Source organism: Falco cherrug, chromosome 3, assembly GCF_023634085.1.
Source record: "Falco cherrug isolate bFalChe1 chromosome 3, bFalChe1.pri, whole genome shotgun sequence".
Lineage (NCBI taxonomy): Eukaryota > Metazoa > Chordata > Aves > Falconiformes > Falconidae > Falco > Falco cherrug.
Window position 1 is genome coordinate 111111543 of NC_073699.1, and position 19579 is coordinate 111131121.

A 19579-nucleotide genomic window follows, 5' to 3' on the forward strand; every position below is an offset into this window, starting at 1 on the left:
GGGGGGGGGGGGAGGCGTGGATTTTTTGACTTAAAATGGGGATTTTTGCTACTTTGAAGGGTTAGAACTGTTTGGGAGGTGGGGCTGGTTTGTGGGGTTTTTTTTCTTTCAGATATGTTCAAGGAGAAACAGGCTCATGACCCTTGTCCCAGGGGAGATCCATCATGCATGGAGCATCTCACACAAGCATCCTTGCAGTTGCTCTTGCAATGGTCCACAGCGGGTAAGGAGATGTGTTTGCTGTGCCAGCGTGGCCAGAATCAGGTACAGACAATGGGAAGCTGCTTCAGTCGTGCTTTTCACCCCTGAAGATGTGGGAGCCTCCACCCAGACCAGGCTCATTGCCTGTCTGTAGGCAGCTGGAGTTACCCTTTCCTATCTTCTTCCATCCTCTTTGGTTGTCACCAAGCCCTGCCCAGACCTCGGTGGTCGATAGCCTTCAGCTCTCCTGTGTGTTGCAGAGGGGATGGAGAGCGATGGCTTCATGAGCAGCCCCTGCCCCAAAGCCTCTCCGGGTGCTTGAAATGCTCCTCCTGGTTTGGGCTGGCTGGTGGCCAGTGCCATGTGGCTCTCCCCGACCAAGGGATTAAGGATGTTCCAGTTGTGCTCTTGGCTGAAGGTCAGGGGCTGGATTAGGTGTAGCTGTGCTCCTGCTCCCTGCCTTGCTGCAGGCTTGAGGTGGCTGGATGTGCCATGGTGGGCCAGGTCTTAAGGTGGGCTTGTGCCTCGGCCACCAGCCTGGAGGGCGGTTGTGGGCCCTCAGGGTGAGTTCTTGCTGTGGAAAAAGGTGGGGAGAGCTTGGTGGGGCCCCTTGGCTCCCCTGGAGAGCTGCTGTGGAGGGGGGGCATGTCCCCTGGGTGTGCCGTGCTGATACGTCTCAAAGGTGCCGTGGTGGCATCTCCCAGGGCTGCTGTGGTGGTACCTCCCAAAGGTGCCGTGGGTGGTCTTTGTGAGGGATGCTGTGGTTTTGTCCCCAAAGTGGTGCCCTGGTGGCATCTCCCAAGGGTTCCATGGTGATACATCTCGAAGGTGCCATGGTGGTATGTCATAAAGGTGTGCTGGCGGCATCTCCAAGGGTTTCCATGGTAGCATGTCCCAAAGTGGTGCCCTGGTGGCATCGCCACAGGTGTGTCATGTCGGTATGTCCCAAAGAGGTTCCCAAAGAGGATGGAGATGTTGGGCTGTGATCAGTGGGATCTCTGTGGCTTTTTTCATCATCCCAAGAACCAAGAACATTCCAAGATGGAATGTCCCATCACAAAGGAAGCGTGATGCTGGAGCAGCCGTGTCCTTCAAGCGGACGGTGCCTGGTGGGGAATAAGCTGGGTTATGAGATGCCTGAGCTGGCTGCAACCATGGGGGGAGAAATTTCCTTTACCTCCCCAATATTTGGGTGTGGAAATCGAATCCGAGGGGTTTCTGGGAGGGGTACGTGGTCCAGCCGTGGCGCTGCAAAAGGAAAGCAGCCTTGCCGTGCTTTCCCCTTGGCTTCTTCCCCAGGAGATGCAAACAAAGCCAGTTCCCTTCCTCGCTGCCCATCATCCCTCTGCGTTGCCTTTAATCAAGCCAGTTTGATTCCTCCTGGATTTCCCCCCCTCCTCCTTTCAAGCTGCGAGTGGAAAATAAAAAAAAAAGAAATAAATTTATAATAATAATAATCATCATAACAAGCAGTGTGGGAGCCTGGGGGGGAAAGGAGCAAAGAAGAAATTGCTTTGAGCTGCAAAGGCAAGACTGCTCTGAAGATGGGCTCGCCTGAGATTTGGGATGAGAAACCTGTCTTGAAAGGAGCAATTAAAAGAGGAAAGCAATTAAACTGCTGCAGGAAAGTGGGGTGCAGGAGCTGGGATGGGATGGAGAGGGCTGGGGGGCTGCACCAGGTGCTGCATCCCCGGCACTGCTCCTTGCTCCTGCATTTAAAAGCACTCACATACTGCACGTTAGATGCGTTATATATTTTATAGGTACGCATATATATAAATATTTTAGAATTATATCTATATATATACGCAGTAGGGAAGGACAATATTATTTCCGCAGGATGAAGTTGGGGTCTGTATGAAGGTGTTTGGTTATTAAGTCCTGAGGAAGTGTGGCGGCCAGAGGGCTTTCGGCGTGGAAATTATTCTATCAAATACAACAAGTGGCTGCCAGGCAGGATGAAAGCAAGCTTTGCTTAAAAATAAATGCTTGACAAACCAGACCCGATCTGTAAATGATTTTCTTACCACAGCAAGTGGTAAGTCCCTTGGGCTCAGTTTCTCTCCCCATTCGGTGGGTGCTACCTGCTCCAGCACCCACTGAAGGGTGATATTTCCCCCTGGCTGGGCACGGGAGGGATTTAAGGGTTAACATCCTTGCTTGCTATTAAAATCCTTCCTGGTTATATTCCTTTATTATTTTTTTAATTTATTTTTTGCATGCCCCTTCCCCAGGCTACAGTGCAGGAGAGGCTCTGCTTTCCCCCCCATCCCTTTGCTTTTGGGGCTTGCAACCCCATCTCTTTATTTCCAAAAGGTCTCTCTGCACTAATTAGACCTTAATTACAGCAATAAATTCATCTTGGGTCTGGTTTTCATCCAGTCCCTCTCCCCCATCCTGCTCAGGGCAAGAAGCCTGGAGCTGGTATGTACACATCTATAATTATATACATAGATATTTATGAAAAAAAATCCATTTGGGATATATTCCTCCAGAATTCACCAAATTTAGTGCAAATCCTTCAGGATCCAGCCCTTACACCCCTGTCAGTCTGGGCTCTGCGGCAGCGGAGGCTCCAACCTGCTTTCTGCAGCAGCTCTGGTGGCAAGGACATCGTCACACGCGTGGTCCCCATGGGGAGTGGGGATTGGGAGCAGTTTACATGGGAATCAGCTGGGTTTTTTTTTAAAAAAAGCATATATGAGGAGTGGTTACGTGTGTAGAGCAGTGCTAGAAAGGCTTATGCAGCACTACCTCCCCTATACATATATATATATATATATATATATCCCATGTCCACAATGCATAAATGAATAGGCTGGTAATTGTCATTTCCAGGCAGAATTGTTCAGAGAGGCTTGTTTAACTCAGAAAAAAATTAAAAATCCCTTTTTCCCTTATTTTTCCTGGAAAGGGAGCTCTGCTGGATAGGAAGAGATGGTATTTTCTCTCCCCTTCCTCGTCCCCCATCTCATAAAAATAGGTCGGGAAAGTTGCAGCATCCTTAATTTACGCCCTAGCCCAGCTCCTTTGGTGGGTCACAGCCCCCACCTCCTCCCGGAGCTGGTCACCCCCACCAGTGCCTTCCTCACCGTAACTCAAACGGCAATGATTAGCCAAATAAAATTTCCATCTGTTGAGGACTTTCCGGGAGTTATTACCAGCAATAAAATCCATGTGCAGCGAATGATGTATCCGAGGGGTAAGTGCCTCCATTACAAGCAAAAGTGACTTTTAAATAAGGTTACAGGCTTCCTCATCAGCCTGAAAAAAAACATTTTGGACCACCTGGAAAGGGCATCCCCTAAATCCTGGGTAAAAATCCCACTGGAAAAGGCTTTCCCAGGTCAGCCGGGCTGGATAAATGTGAGAAATCAATTGCTCCAGCTTGATGGGGGAGGTTTTAGGTGCTGGGATGCTTCTGCAGCTCTGGGCTCCCTCAGGATGCTGCACCTTTTGGGACCAGAGCTTGCAAACCATGCCCATGAGCATCACTTCATCCCCTCGATCTTGTTTCCCTTCAAAATAACTCAAGGAGCCGGCGTCCTTTGCTCATCCCTTATCTGACATGATTGAAGCCGCCGGGGCTGGACGTGCAAATCCTCACCCCGCTCTTAATTGAAGCGGAGGGTTAACGGCTGCAGCTCTTTGCACGCTCTCCCGGTGGGGAAATGGCTGCCTGCTTAAAAAAGATGGGATGCAGAGCTGGTTTTCCAACCTCTTCTTGCTCTAAAGGAGCTGGTAGCAAACTGCGATGCCCTAGAAGGGCGACTGCATGCTCCCGTATTTAAGGGATGCATGCAGCAGGATGGATGCTGAGGGGCAGAGCCTGTTGCAGGTGGATGGCTGGATGCTAAACCCAGCTGTGTGGCAGGGAAAAGAAAAAGAAAAAAAAATATTTCAAAGTGCAGCTGAATCTCTGGCTTATTTTCCCTCGCACACGTGGCTGGCTGCTGCGGACGTCGAGCCGTGCCTGGGCTGCATCGTTTCGGCTTCTAAAAACGATCGGGGTGTTTGCAGAAAAAAAAGCTTTAGGAAAACAAAGCTACGGGGGTGGGGGCGGGGGGGGTGGGGGGTGGGGATGGGCTGAGAGAGAGCAGCGGGATGGAGTCACCTCCCACGGCTAACAGGCAATATTTGTGCCCTCTTAATTCCTCCAAGTGAATTTTGCCTCAGCAATTTGGAAGGATTAAACCCAACTGAACAGCAGGTAATAATCCCAGTGCTGTCGGATGCTTAACCAGCTGGTGGCTGGCTGCAGCCTCAGCCCGGCATTCCAGGGTTTTCCCTTGCCCAGGGCACCTCCGAGGCAGGCACGTTGCTACCAGAAGGGAACTGGGTGGCAGCTCACCTGGGGGTGCTTCAGTTCCCCACGATCCTCTTTTATTCCTTGAGCTTTAGTAGCAGCTGGGAGCGATTTCTAGCTCTCCACCTTCATTTTCTCACCTTTGCAACAGCTGAAGGGCAAAGATGCTGCAGCAGTGGCCGTGCAGCGGGGCTGGGGGGGTGTATTTGGCATTGCAAGGGGGGCAGCAGAGGAGGGCAGGATTTGGGGTTCAGCCCCCGACCTGACCTAGGAGGTATTTTGGCAGCACGGGGGCTTGCAAAAGCCACGCTGCAGCTCGGCGCTGAGCCAGTTTGGGTTTGGCTGCCAGTGCGGTGCCTGGCTTGGCTGGGATGGCATTCGGGCCCCGCTCAGTGCTCCCCAGTTGCCTAAAAACTGGCTTTGTCCTCCCCCTTGAGCTAGGCTTTGCTTTTCCAAGGAGCCAGGTCCTTCCCCAAATGCCCCATTTCCTTCAGCTGTACCACGTGCATCGCGTTTGCTGGGGATAGAAAAGTAGCTGGGGCTCAATCCAGGCTGGGATTTGGGGGTTTAACCCAAAAGGGGTTGGGGAAGAGGGAAGAAAAGCAATAATGAGCCTTGGGAAAGTTTGGAAAACATCCACCCACCTTCCCTGCCAAGCTATCAGCCCTGTCAGCATCCTCAGGAAGGTATTTGAGCTTTGATGCGCCGGTGACACCCCAATGGCTCTTCATCTTGCCGCTACCCTGCCGGGTGTGTTTCCAAAGCTGGTTTATGGCAAGCTTTTTATTTTTTAGTTTATCTCCTCATGGGCTACAGGGTGGTTTCCCTGCGTGGAGGTACATTACTGCTCCATGGGAAACTTCAAGGAGCACTTTGGGAGGGCGAGGAGCAAAGGCAGAGGCTGCTTTTCAGGTGGACTGGAGCCAGACTGGAAGGGGTTTGGCTAAAAGCTGACCCCCCCATCACTGGCGTTTGCAAGCCCCGGTGCTGTGGAGGCTGAAATCCCTTTTGCAGAGGGATGACCTGGTGCTTCCCTTGCTGCTTCTGCAGCTCTCGCTGCCTTTTGTGCCTGCTGTTGGGGTGAAGGCACAGCCAAGTGCAGCTGGCGCAGGGGTGCGTGTACTCTCCTCGTGCCATATCCACTGAAACCAGCTGCAGGCATTGCCGGCAGCAAACGCAGATGAATTTCACATGCAAAATATCCCCCTGTGGTATCTTTGTCTCTGGCTTCTAAAGCAAGCAGGGGAGCTAGTAACCTGCTGGGCTGCGGCTTGTGGTATCAAAGCCCAGCTACACGGCACCGGCACAGAGAGCAGCCGTCTCAATCCTGGGAAAGATGATAAAAAAAAAAAAGAAACAACAAAAAAAACCTCCAGAAATTCGCGTTCGTTTGCAAGCTTTCCTCTGGGCTCTGCCCCTGGGGAAGCCAGAGAGCGAGAGACATCAAATATAGCAGCAGAGCAGAGACTCTTGTGAAGCTTGAAACCGAGTTTGGGTCCAGGCTTAGCAAAGCTGCTGTACAGATCCACTGCAGGAGCATCGCAGGGGGAGACAGGGGCTCCGGATACTAAATCCTGATATTTCCCCCCCTCCTTATTTTTCACCTAGGTGCTCTGCAGCAGAACATCCTCTGCCTCAGGCAAAATAAATACCACCTGCTAATTGTGTCTGCAGTGCAATACTTGGCTCTAAACCTTAACCAAGTGACTAATGTTAGAGCAGCAGGGTAGACCTGACCTCTGCTCCTGGCTGACTCCTGCCATGAATAAGGCGTGGAAGGAGCATCTTCAGCCCAACCTCAGGCGATGGCTCTGGTTTTATCACTCACCATTAATTTTTGTAGAGGCACCTGATAACCAATAACAACCTCTCCTCAGCTGTTACGGTTTCAGCTAGTTTTAATCTAATTAAGTGCAGTAATGAGTGCAGAGGAGAGGCAGATGTCAGTTCCCATCCTCTGCGCTGCTGGTTTGCTTCTCCGCTTCCCCTGTCCCAGGTAATGTGGGTTTTGCAGCCCCATAAGTGACTCCAAGGGAGGTGATGGGGGTGTCTCCATTCCCATCTTTTTTTGGTGCCTCGACCAGCTGCTTCTCAAAGCAAAGGGGGAACCCAAGCTCCAAAGCTCTTATTTTACTCTTGGCCGAGTGTTTGAGCTGGGAAACAGTCACCTTGAGTTGGGTGGAAGGGAAGCAAAACACTTGAGAAATGTCAAAACACGGGCTGTTCAAAAGTAATTTGCTAAACTAACAATTTGGGCTGCGAGAAGAGCCGTGATTGCCCTCTTCAGATATCTTGGATGGGTTTGTTTTAACTCCTGGCTTGACGCCCTCCAAGCAGGGCTTTGGTTTCTGATGACTCTTCCTCTGAATCTGCGGAGGCGGGACGACCCCAGTTTCTTCCCTTTTTAGCCTATAAAGACGTGGAAGCCCCCGTGACCACCTCAGATGCTCACCGGGGATATTTCACCTGCTTTAGCGTTGTCCCCAGCCCTTGCATGGCTGGGGGATGCCTCCCGCAGCATCCTTGGGATAGAGCCACTATTAACTGCACTGGAGCAATTGCAACCCCAGTGGGGGTGATCCAGCCCCAGGGGCTTAAATTATCCTTTAAAAAAAGAGGGGTTTCTGCTCCCATGCTTGCTTGCAAGGCCCAGGGGTTGCTGAGCTGGAGGTGGAGCGCTTGTAGCCGGCTGTGTTTTGCTCCGAGGGCGGTGCTGCCTTTCCTATAGCCACTATATAGTGCGGGGTTGCTATAGGCGCCCTGCCAGACCCTGAATTTGGGTAGGCAGGTTAATTTTAGGGCAACCTTCGCTCCCAACTTGACCGGGGCCATGGGATCCGGCTGCCAAGGATGCCGTTTAATAACGACGCATCTTTTTGAATGCCCAGCTTGCTAATATCAGGTGCCATTAAATGGCACTTAAATGCTTTTAACATTTCACCCTGGCACGGCTCAGCTGCTTGTTTGCCTGTTCATGCTGACAAACACGACTAGTCTGCATCCAGCCAATTTCATGGTCTGATTCCTGCGCACAAGCACAATACAATAGTGTCCCTGGCTAAAAATAATGCAACGTACGCTATATTAAAGGCTGATTCATGATGTCTCTATGAAGCAGTTGCTTCAGTACCTTCCACGCAAGGAGGGGGCTGGAGGATGGTGCACTGGCTGAAGTGTATACAGCTCGCCTGGTCTCGTCCTGGGCTTTTTTTGGCAGCAAAATGGGGATGCTGAGCAGAGTCCAAGGGTTGTCCTGCTCCTGGCTGCTCTTTTGGAGAATGTATTTGCCATGCAAACACCTTTCTGCCACCATCCACTGTGCTGGTGGGCATGCGGGGAAGGGGAGATGGACCTGAGATGCTTCATATCTTGTTTCAACGGGAGTTGGAGCTGCTGGGAAGAGTTTCCCCTTCCCAGGGTAGGATATTAGGCAGCTGCCTTAATCAGGCATCATTGTTTGCAAGAGCTGGACCTCCGCACGCGTTGCTATTCCTGGTGATAGGGCTCTGCCAGCAAAGGTTGCCAAGAGGAGAAGTTGGGTGAGCTGGGAAGTAGCTGCTGCCTTTGGGATGCTTTGCTGCAGGCAGAGATTTGGGAAATGGGAAGGGAGGCAATGGGGAGGGTGAAGCCAACTTTGGCATGGCTCTCAGTGAGCTCCTTTATTGCTGGGAGTGTGGATGCGACCCAGGGTCCTGGCAGTCTCGCTTAAAGAGGTGGAAAGATGCTTGGTGATGTGTGGCAGGACCTGTGCAGGACCAGCTCCCGTGCTTTAACCCGGTGCGGGTCATTGCACTCATGGATGGTGACAACTGGGACCAGTAAGGCTGGAGAACTGGGCTGGAGAGCCTCCTGATAACTCCCTGTTGGCTGATCTTGCAAGCCCAAAACCCCGGATTTGAGATCTTAAATCCACCCAAGCCACGGGACCCGTGGCTTCCCCAGCTGATGAGACTCAGTGAGTTCCTGGTACTCTGAAGATGAAGAAAAAAAATCACTCAAGAATTTATTAGTCTACTTACATTTTCCTAATGCAGTTGACCACAGCCACGCAGCCGAGTACTTATCAAAGCTGCAACCTCCCAGACATTATTGGACTTTTAATAACGGTTGCTGTTCCTTGTGGGGACACGGCTGTCCCTTGGGAACGCCGTCGCACCAGCGGTGGCTTTGCTTTTGCATCATGATGCTGATGCAAAGGGCTGCAGAGCTTTGGGGGTTTGCAGGGAGAAAGGATGGGGCTGCTCCTGGTCGGGGAGGACAGGATGGGAGTGCAACGCCTTGCGTGGTGGGGGTAACCCCCTTGGGTGCGGATTTAGGGGTCCTGTGGTCTCATCCCCAGCTCAGGGATGTAAACCATCCTAATAGGATTGCAGTCTGTGAGCGGTGAGGGAAAAAGTGCTCTCACAGGAGCCTCTCGCAGAAACAAGGCTTAAACGCTCTTTATGTTAGAGCTTTTTGAAGTCCTTGTCAAAAATGACAATTCTCAGGTTGTTAGCCAACCCCCCCCTCCGCCAACCCCCAATCTGTCAAGTGGACACGTCCTTTCCCATCCGCCTTGACAAAGCCATTTTGATCCGCTGCCGGTGCCGAACCCCAAACGTCTTCACCGGAGCAAGATGCAGCTGGTGATGCTGGGTCATGCTGGGCGGGGGGAATCTGAGGCAGAAGAGGGTTTAAAAGTCTCAGAGGGGGGACAAAAAAGCAACCCCCAGGAGAGCATGGATTGCTGTGGTGGGGATGTGCCCAGGCTGAGTTGGGATGCAGCAGGGCAGACGCCTCCTCAGCAGGGATTTGAAAACCTGGGAAGGGCAAATCCTGCTCCAGATGGGGAAAAAACACATCAGTGAGTGGCTGGGTGCTTTGCTCTTGGCTAATGAACCATGTTTGGGGTGAAGGGTGCCTGGGCTGCACCCCCAGTGTGTTAATGGGAACCTGAACCCAGGGCTGAGCACTGCGGCTTTGCCTCCTTCCAGCCTTCTGCAATTAAAGCCAGAGGAGCAAACGAAGATGCTAACACAATAGGAAAAACTCGTCAAGGCTGGCATTAATTCCCCAGCGTGGGGCTGATGGAGGCCACGTTGGGTTTGGGGCTGTGTCTCCTGCTTCGCTACAGCCGAAGGAGGGAAAAAAGCGCTTGGGTTTTTTTATATATATTTTTTTTTTTTTAATTTTATTTGTAACTGCTTTTTTTAATCTGCTGACTTGTTTTCAGGGGTTTAAGACTGCAAAGATCCCGCCTGGCTCAGTTTCAGATTGCCTGACAGGCTATAATCTCCTCTTCTCCAAACAACTGACAATCTCAGAAATGGCACAAAATAGCCATCTGCAACTTTTGGGGGGCTTTTGCTCCCCCAACCAGCTGCTGCCAGTGCTGGGAGGGGGAATTTTCCCCCTTTTTTCCCCCCTGGATAAGCTGTTTGCTGGGGGGTCTTGCTGCGCAGAGTGTGTGTGTGGGGTGGATGCATCCACTGCCGCGGGGCTGTTTAACTGGTTTGCAGTGGGTTGGGGGGGGGCGGGTTGGTGATGAGCTGCCGGCTCCAAGCCCTGCTCCCCGTTGTGGAATCCAAGTTCATCCCCTTCGGTGTGCTGAGAAAGGCTCTCCCCCCCTCCAGCACCTCTCCTGAAGGATGCTTTGGGTGCAGTCCCGGCACAGCTCTGTGGGACAGGATGTGGCCCACTGGCTCGCAGGATGAGCGCAGATGCTCCCATCCCACACTGGCCGCTGGCTTGGGGTTGCCGGGGATGCGACAAGGCAGCAGCAGGCGGTGACGAGCGGCTCTTTTGGCCTATTTGGGCTATTTTTGTCTCACTTCTTAAGCAAAAAGGTCCACGGAATAAGACGTTATTGAATTTGCTTCCTCCAGGCTGGTTTCCTCCTGTCTTTATTTCCCTGACGCTCTGATCTCCCTTGAAACCGGCTTGAAGGCTGGTGGCTGTCCGAGCTTAAACTCTCACAAAGGCTTATCCCTCCCGTACTCTCATTTTTGACAACCCTTTCAAGCCACGCAGCCGCTCCGTGTCTCTCTCTTTCCTAGATAATGAGATTAATTACAGCCAGATTTGTGTTCTCTGCACTCATTTGGGAGGAACCGGTTATATATGTTGATGGCTTCACGTTCCCCCTCCTCTCCCCAGCTTTGGGCTCTTAATAGCTTTGCTTGGAGCTAATTAGTGACCGGGAGGGTGGAGGGTGATGGTGTGAAACTGTAAGGCTGGGAGATGGGGGGTTTGGAGGGTATTTTTGCAAACCATGCTGAGCAAATAGCTCTGGCAACAGCCTACTCTGGCAGGGGATGGTGAGTGATGGCCACGTGGCTGGGCAAAGTCCCGGTGATGCTGACCCCACGGCAAAGCCCCGGCGATGCTGACCCCGCGGCAAAGCTCGAATGATGCTGACCCCATGGCAAAGCCCCGGTGATGCTGACCCCACGACAAAGCCCCAGTGATGCTGACCCCATGGCAAAGTCCTGGTGATGCTGACCCCACGGCAAAGCTCAAATGATGCTGACGCCACGGCAAAGCCCCAGTGATGCTGACCCCATGGCAAAGTCCTGGTGATGCTGACCCCACGGCAAAGCTCAAATGATGCTGACCCCTCGGCAAAGCCCTGGTGATGCTGACCCCACGGCAAAGCTCGAATGATGCTGACCCCATGGCAAAGCCCCGGCGATGCTGACCCCATGGCAAAGCCCCAGCGATGCTGACCCCACGGCAAAGCTCGAATGATGCTGACCCCACAGCAAAGCCCCAGCGATGCTGACCCCATGGCAAAGCCCCAGTGATGCTGACCCCATGGCAAAGCCATAGTGATGCTGATTCAAACTACCCCGCTGGGGCAGAGGGCCACGTGCTGCAGGAAACCCTTACCCCAAGCCTCGAGGACGTTGGATCTATGACCACACTGCTGGGCAAAGCTGACCCGTATCGCTGCTGACCCTATGGCAAACCCATGTTGATGCTGATCCAAGGGCAAGGCCATAACGATGCTGACTTCAACCATCCCATCCTGGTACATAACCACGTGCTGCAGCGGACCATCAGGGATGCGCAACAGCTGCTCAGTGGGACCATGTTGTTTCCACCATACCCTTGACCTTCAGGATGTCCAGGTCCACCTTCAGCCCCAGCCTGGTACGTCCTTGTGCACTAATTATGATGGCTGTGTTCTCATTAAAGCTCGAGCCCAGGCTATTTCTCAGCACCAGCATCCAAGCCATGTGCAGCTGGGGAGGAGGTTAGCTGGTCCATTCATAATTACAGGGCCAGAGCCCGCGTGAACATCAAACCATTAGTCTAATTTGACTATCTAACGAGGAGCTGTGATGTTTTATGCATGGCGCCTAATTTTACCCTCGCAATCTCCTGCTATATTTAACATCATTAATCATTGATTCCCATGGGGCTGGAACCCTGATTAGTGTCAGATGTATTATGGGAGGAAAGGGATTTAAAATAAAACCCCTCGCCTTTCTCCTGTGGGAGATGAAGCGGGTTCATCGGTGTTGAGCTGCCAGTCCTTGGCTCGGTTGAGTCTGGAAGAGTTCTGTCCTTTGCTGGGCTTTCTGATGATGTTTTCAGGGTAAGAGTGGGGAAACACAAACAATGTGGGGCTGTTGCGCCTTCTCCGCTCCCTACCCCAGTCTTATTAGCTATGTTTACATGGCAGGGATGTCAAGCGATTAATTTTTAATGGCTCAGTTTATTGCGGGTTTGAACAGTTTATTGAGTAATTCCCACATTTAAGTGATTCATTCCCCAGGGTTGGGAGCGACTGGTTAGTTTTACATTAATCAGGCCGTCTGGATGCCAAAGGAGGGACGATCGATCAATCCCCACCGCCAGCAACAGTGATGTTGAAATACTTCAAGGTGCAATGAGGTTAAGGGAAAGGAGTAATTAAGGCTTGAGTCCCCTTTGCAAAGCTGGGGCACAGCCAGCAGCCATCTGCTCCCACTTTCCTCCTTTTCCCCAAGCAAAACACACCCCCCTACTTAATTTGGAGACCGAACACTTGTAGCTCAATACGGTGCTGTAGGGTTGGCAGTGAGACGGGGGGTTTACGCGCACATGGGAGATGTGGCTGCTATCAAACCCTCCAACGCCTGAGCTTAGATCGATGAAAACCTCCTCAAGGTCGAGCGTTTTAAGTAAATGACACTAATTACAGCGAGACTACTTCTTCTTCTGGTGCTAATTGCTACTTGCCAGTGATGTACCGGCGGGATGGGGGGGAATGCAGTGATGGTTTAGGGGGGCACCCAGCTTCTGCAGGCAGCTGCTCCTCAGCCCACTACCATCTTCTTGAGACCCATGAGGATCTGCTCTGCCAGACTTGTCCTTCAACAAATCGTTTGCAAGGTGGGACAGTGGATTTCTTGTGGGGATGCCAGTGGCTGCTGTAGTCCGTTGATGTCTTCTCCCTGTGCACGCAGAGAGGGAGAGCTGGGTGGTGTCTACCAGCCTCTCCCAGCTTGCAGAGATGCTTTCCCACCACCCCACTTGCGTTAAGAGGGTTTTTTTCCCTTTGCTTAGCTCCATCCCCTGCTATTTTACATGGAGGCAGCTCTCTTCTCTCCTGCATGCTCTTTTTTTTCTCCCCAAGCTGTGCAAAACCCACCTGCGAGGGAGGGGGGAAAGCAGCAAACAGGTGCTTTGCAGCAGATCTCCCATCACTCCAGGGCTCACAAGTAAAACAAATGATGTGGGTTTATTTATTTTGTTAGATATATTTAATTTTTTTTTTAACACTTCCACATGGAAAAGGAGCTGTTTGCTGCCAGCCAGGCAGATGCGAGCTGTTAATGACGGCTGCCGAAGGCTCAGGGAGCCGCTGTCTCCTGCCTCATCAGAGCAGGCGGAGGTATTTTTAGCAAAGGCTTTGCGTGGCACTGCAACGGGAGCATTGCTCGTAGAGCAAGAGATGTGTGTGTCTTTCCCCCCTCAAGGGTCTCTCTGCAAGGGCTGTTCAAAAATCAAACTTTGAACAGTTGAAGAAAAAAAGGGTTTTGAGGTCCTTGCTGCGCTGTCCAGGGAAAAGCAGTTTTGCCACGGTGGGTGAGCGGCCGAGCTCTGGGTGAGAGGGTGGAGGTGGGTTTGGCATCTCCAGCGAGGATTTCATCCACACTGTTGGCAGCACCAACTCTTCTGAGAGCAGCAAAGCCCCCCAGCTCCTCCATCTTCAAATCAACACTATGTGCTGGGCGCTTTGTGAGCAAACATGTGTCCAGCTGGCATCGGGCATCACCTCCTTGCCCCAGATTTGCTGCTCGGTCCCCGTTTTTGGCCTTGCAGCTTGGGAACGGTGTGGTCTGGCTTTTGGGGGAGCATCTCTATGGGTGTGTGGGTCCATCCTACTGTGACAAGGCAGGGATCATGACTCAGGGATGTGCTTGAGTCAGGGGACAGTTGGTGCAACAGGGTCTTGCACCCAGTTGAGTGCTGCTTTGGTACCTGTTACATATTTCCCACTAAACTACCCCAAAATAGGAGTCTTGTGACTGGTGGGTCTAAGCATCCGAGTCCTGGGCTGGGGGGATATTGGGAGCTGAGGGATCCAAATATACAAGCCCTGGACTGGGGGGATATTGGGAGATGGGGGGTCTGAGCATCCAAGCCCTGGGCTGCGGGGATATTGGGATCCCGGGGGTCTGATCATCTGAGTCATGGGCTGGGGGGATATTGGGACCTGGGGGGTCTGAGCATCCAACCCTGGGCTGGGGAGATATTCAGACCTGCAATTACAGAACTTTTCTCCAAGGCAGGAAAAAAAAGAGAAATAGGCGAAAAAAAACAGCAAAACAAGGGATGCAATCGCATCATCCCAACGCACAGATGGTGCAATTAGAGGACAAATCCTTTGCTGAAGATGATGCCACTCCAAGAAAGCAAACAGTTCCACCGGGGGTCCTTTCCCTGGTTTAAAAGGCTGCCAGCAGCATGTAATTCCTTGATGGAAATTGTATATTCAAGTACTTAAGATGGTTATGAGAACAGCGGAGGACATGGAAACAAGCGTTTTCCACCCTGCAAAGTTCAACAGAGCATCGTTCTTGGGGTGCAGCGGGCTGCTGGAGAACGGGGATGGACCCCACACAGATAACTTCAGGAAATCAAAAATCCCAGGAGAAAGGAGCATCCAGGTGCATTGCCACCCAACCCAACAGCTGCAGGTGGATTTGGGGTTCGGGGTGCAGTGGGCTCAGCCGTACCTCCCTTCTTGTCTCCTTCCATTGTCTTGGGTCGCTGACTCAGGCTCAGGAGACCAGAAACAATTTCCCAATGCTTTAAATTAAGTGCTTCCTATATGAGAGTTTAATTAGCACATTATAGGACAGTTACTGGGCATTAGGATTTTTTTGGTAATTATTAATATCATATTAAACAATGAATTATCACGAACAATTAAAATTAATTACATTTCTCCAAGTTAATTAAATTATTCCTATAACAGGGAGACAAGTGTGCTCCACCATAAAAATTAGTGTCCCTCATGGGAGAGTCGAATAACGTGTCATTGGCAGGAGCGGGGAGGGGGATCCATGCTTTCAAATTTCTTTTTTTTTCTTGGTTTCCCTTATTTCCCTGCTCACTCCTGTCCCATCCCTGCATCCTCACGGCATCTTGCTCCGTGGGCTTGGATATGGTGGGTTTTTCAGCTATTTCTCCAAGGAAAAGTTAAAAGATTATGTTTTTGCTGAGTTCTTCTATAGGAAAAGGAATCTTATTTAAAATAAATGAGTATTTTTGGTGAAGTGGCTGGAGGCAGGCCTTGAGCGGAGGCTAAGGGACATGCCCAGGGCCGCTCAGGGGGTGCAGTAGCAGAGCATCAGTCCATGATAGCACATTTCCACCCCTGCAAGCTCCCGGACACCCCTAATTCAGGCAGTTTTCCCCCTTGTCTGACTCAGGCTTGATTTTTCCTGCACTAACCCAGGTTTAGAAAATCGCTTTTCACCAAGGGGGTATTTTCAGAGGTTCCAAATCCCCCATTCCCGGTGGAAGCAGCTGCACAACGCTAAGCACAGCAGCACGGTGGCGTTGCACCAGGATCAGGCCGTTTGACCTTCCTCGTTCTTGCCCGTAATAACTGTTATCCTCCATAATCGCTCGGAAATAACTCGGGGTCATTGTGCACCTTCTTGCAATTTTCCCCCATTTATCCGACGGTGGTTTATCCAGACCAGGTGGTGATGGGATGTAATGGCTTTATTTGAGATCTTTTTCTCTCCCTTTCTTAGATGTATTAACCCTTCGGGGGGTTCAAAAATGGGAGCCTGAGGTTCTCCACCCTGCTCACGAGTTGGCCGGTCCTCTGTAAAAAAATAACCTCCGTGGTAACACCTATTTGGGAACAGCTCCTGTGCGTTTTGTTTTTCCCTTTCCTGAGTAAATTCATAACCAGGAACTCAACAGGAAAGGGGAGAATGAGAAAAGCTTCAAGTGATGGGAGAAGGTGGATTTTCTCTCTAGTACCCAGAGATGGAGCCGTGAAAATCCCAATGGGACGGAACACAACAAGCGCTTTTTTAGGGTGTATTTAGCAGCTGGGGGGTCCCTCACCCCCCAAACAGCCTGGTTTTAGCTCCCCTGCCTTGCTCTGAGCCTCTCCTGCTGCTGGAACCATCCCCCTGCCCTGGATTTATTTACTTCAAGGACTTTTCTGCTTAATGACTTGCTTTAAATTGTCCCTATATTTACCCCATCTGTAATGTCCCCATTACACAGACAAGGAAAAGAAAAACCACCCCATGGATTCCCAAAAGACACATAAATGCAGAAAAATCCCACTCAAACCCAGCCAGCGAAGCACTTAAGCACCTCGGTGGCGTTGCTAACGCTGCTGCCGTGATTAGCAAGGAATAAATGCTTAAATTTTGGCCGGATCTGGCCCGTTTGCAGCTGCTGAGGGATAAAGCAAGGCTCACAGGAGCAAGTCCCCGTGCCTGCTGACAGCCTGACCTATTTGTTTCCATCCATCGCACCACGCGAGCATCCCTCTCCTGTTCGCGTCAGTGTCACCGAGGTGGTGACACGGGTTGGAGCCAGCCCGGGGGAACAAAACAAACCAAAATCTCTATTAATAAAGCTGAAGATGGCCCAGGCTCTGCTGAAATCTAGTTTTTATTTCAGCAAAATGTTGCAATACTATATATTTTGCTTGGTGATAGGGTTGAAACACAAGGAGAAAAATCCATGTATTGCAAGAAAATTCCGTGTTTTCCCTGTTCCCCTTTCTAAGACTGAGATTTTTCCCTGTTCCCCTTGCTAATCTGAGATTTTTCCCTATTCCCCTTTTTAATATTGAGATTTTTCCCTGTTCCCCTTGCTAATACTGAGATTCTTATCATGCCAAGACATGGTCCTTTTGGAGCCGCAATGGGCACCTCAGACACGTGCACCAAGTCATGCCGTGCTGCTCCCACCTCCGTAACCTTTTAAACTTAATCCTTTAAAAATGTAATAAGGGAGAAACGTTTTGCAGAAGAGCATGAATAGTGGGCAAGGAGCTAAGCTCAGCCTAGGTTGGATTTAGGTGGTGGATTTGACCTCAGCAGGAGCTTGGAAATCCTCCCCCAAGGGACATGGGCAAAAGAAGGGGATTGCTTCTACAAGATGCAGCTGCTTTTTGCAGTTTCCCTTTAAATTTTGCAGCTGAATATAATTGGGGCGACAGGAGTTTATTTGTTTCAGGTGGGACATCACCTGTAGCTTATTAGGAGCAGGTGGTAGCCCCAACGGTTCCTGGGCAGGAGAGGCTGTTGGGGCTTTTCAGTCTTCTTTTTCCCCTCAAAATTAAAGGAAAAAATAGTTCTTCTAAACTTAATCCTCACCAGTTTGCTTTGCCCAGTTGTGGGCTTGCGCCTGGAGGACCTGGGATGCTGGTGTTGGGGAAGGAGAGCTGACACCTGCCAGGCAGCGCTGCACCTCCTGCATCGAAAGAAGCACGGTATGTTCCTCCCGTGGTTTACATCCCGGCTATTTTGGAAACGGTGGGGTTTTATGAAGGAGATTGTTCTAGAAAGTCTTTTGGCACAGGTGGATTTGTGCTTTGTAGGTTTTTTTTGGAGAAGGTGGGCTTCAGAAAGCGGGTTTTTTTGACCTTATCTCGTGGGCTTTCCTCACTGTGATGGGTTTGGCACTGTGTGTCCCACCAGGGAGGGATTTACATTGTCTGCTTGAGCTGCTCCGTATATCCCAGCCTGGTCCGGAGCTTTTCCGAACTGCTGGGATAAAAAATGCACCAGCTGCGGTACCTGGAATGGGGGACACATCCCTGGTGGTATGTTTGACGTCCAGACCTGCTTTTTGGGGTCCCCACCATGACACCGGTGTCCTGGTTTTTGGGCGCTGCTCTACTTCGCCCTTCCTCTGGTCCAAGAAGCAGTTTAATTAGCTGGCCCTGTAATTAGGCCATTTATCTGGGTGGTGGGAAATGCTGCTCGGTGTCCATTCCCCAAGGGTGCATCACATCCCTTTGGCTGCCCCCTGTGCGTGGCCTCCTGGTTGTGCTGGGATGCACCAGCTCGTGCTTGCAACATGTGCAAAAAAAATAAAGATCCTGGATTTGGGGGAAAAAATGAAAATTGGCCCTTTTTGCCTCATTTCCACCACCTTGAACATGGGCAAAACACCTGTGCTGGGTGAGGTTCAGTGGTGTAAAGCTGAATTTCTCCCAAAGCTCATCCCAGGGCAAGGGAACAAGGGTTCTGTGCAACCTCCAATTTTTTTTTTAAATAAAAGCTTGATTTTTTTGTAAAAGCTCGGCTGTAAAGGAGGAAAACGCTGCGTTTTCTGCAGTTTTAGCTTCCTCCTAAATGCAAAACATCCTGAGGAATGGCCAGAGAGGAACGAGTCGTGTCATTTAGAGCCATGGCTAAAAGCTTAATTTGTTTTGCTAATGGGTGCGCAGGTAAATGGGAAGCAGCGTAATGGTGTGGGTTTGCAGCCGCGAAGTCACGGGGCTTCTATAAATGGGGAGGAAAGAGTAATTAATGGGATGGCTGTGAGGGATTTGTAAGCTGGCTAATGGAGGCGTTATGGCATGATGTGCTCGTTTAGGACCTGAGTGAAATCAAGCTGGTTTTTTCCTAAAATAGCTGCCAGGTTGCTATATGGAATGGCAGGATGCTGGTGCGTGAACTGGGAACCCGCCACCAAACGTGTCAAAACTACACAGCCTGGCTTGGGGGTGATACTGTGAGATAAACCTCTGTTTTTCTGAGAAGATAACCAAACTTTTTGCTACTGTTTGTGTGTCCTTCATTGACCTCTCACTCCAGCTTGCCGCAACTTGACTTTTCAGTATAATTTTCCTTCTTCCAAGCCCTGAGAGGGGATGGGATGGGGATGCCTTCCCAATGCCCGAGCTTCCCAGCTCCAAGGCTGGATATTCACCTCCCCAGGGGTGCTTCAGAGCCCAAATTTAGGCTGCACAGGGGAAATAGACTTAGGTTAACAGGGATGGGTACGATTTTATTGCTTTGGGCATAAGGGGCAGAAGATCTCCTGGAGCATCTCCCCATCCACCCCACCTGCCAAAGCTGTTTTTGGAAATTTGCGTTATATAGCTATTTTTGCCATCTTCTTTCCCATCCTTGCATCACCCCATGGGGCTGGGAGATGCTGGGAAGGGGCAGCAGAATTGCAGCTGGACCCGCTTCCATCCAACGCATCCCTCTGGCTGCCCGTTTGTACCCTCTGTGCTTTTCTTCCTTTCCCTTTCATTTCACCAGAACACCGTGTACTTTACTTGCTGCTGGATCAGCACAGGTATATATAGATGCAGGTGGAGTTAATTTATAGACAGCCTTTCTCCTCTCATCCTTGACTGGGAGCATTTCTATTGGCACTCCCTTGTTCGTACCATATAACTTGCAATCGTCTACTATTGTCTGCTTTTCCCCCCCACCTATAGTTTAAATGTTTTATACTAATGTCCTCGTTTCCAGGGCTGAATTGCTTGCTTCAAGTGTTACCAGGCAATGGCAGGAAATAAATGTGAGCACCAGGCTTTTAAAGGGGGGGGAAAGGAAGCATCGTTTCATTAAATTAAAATCCACCAATGTAAATGTG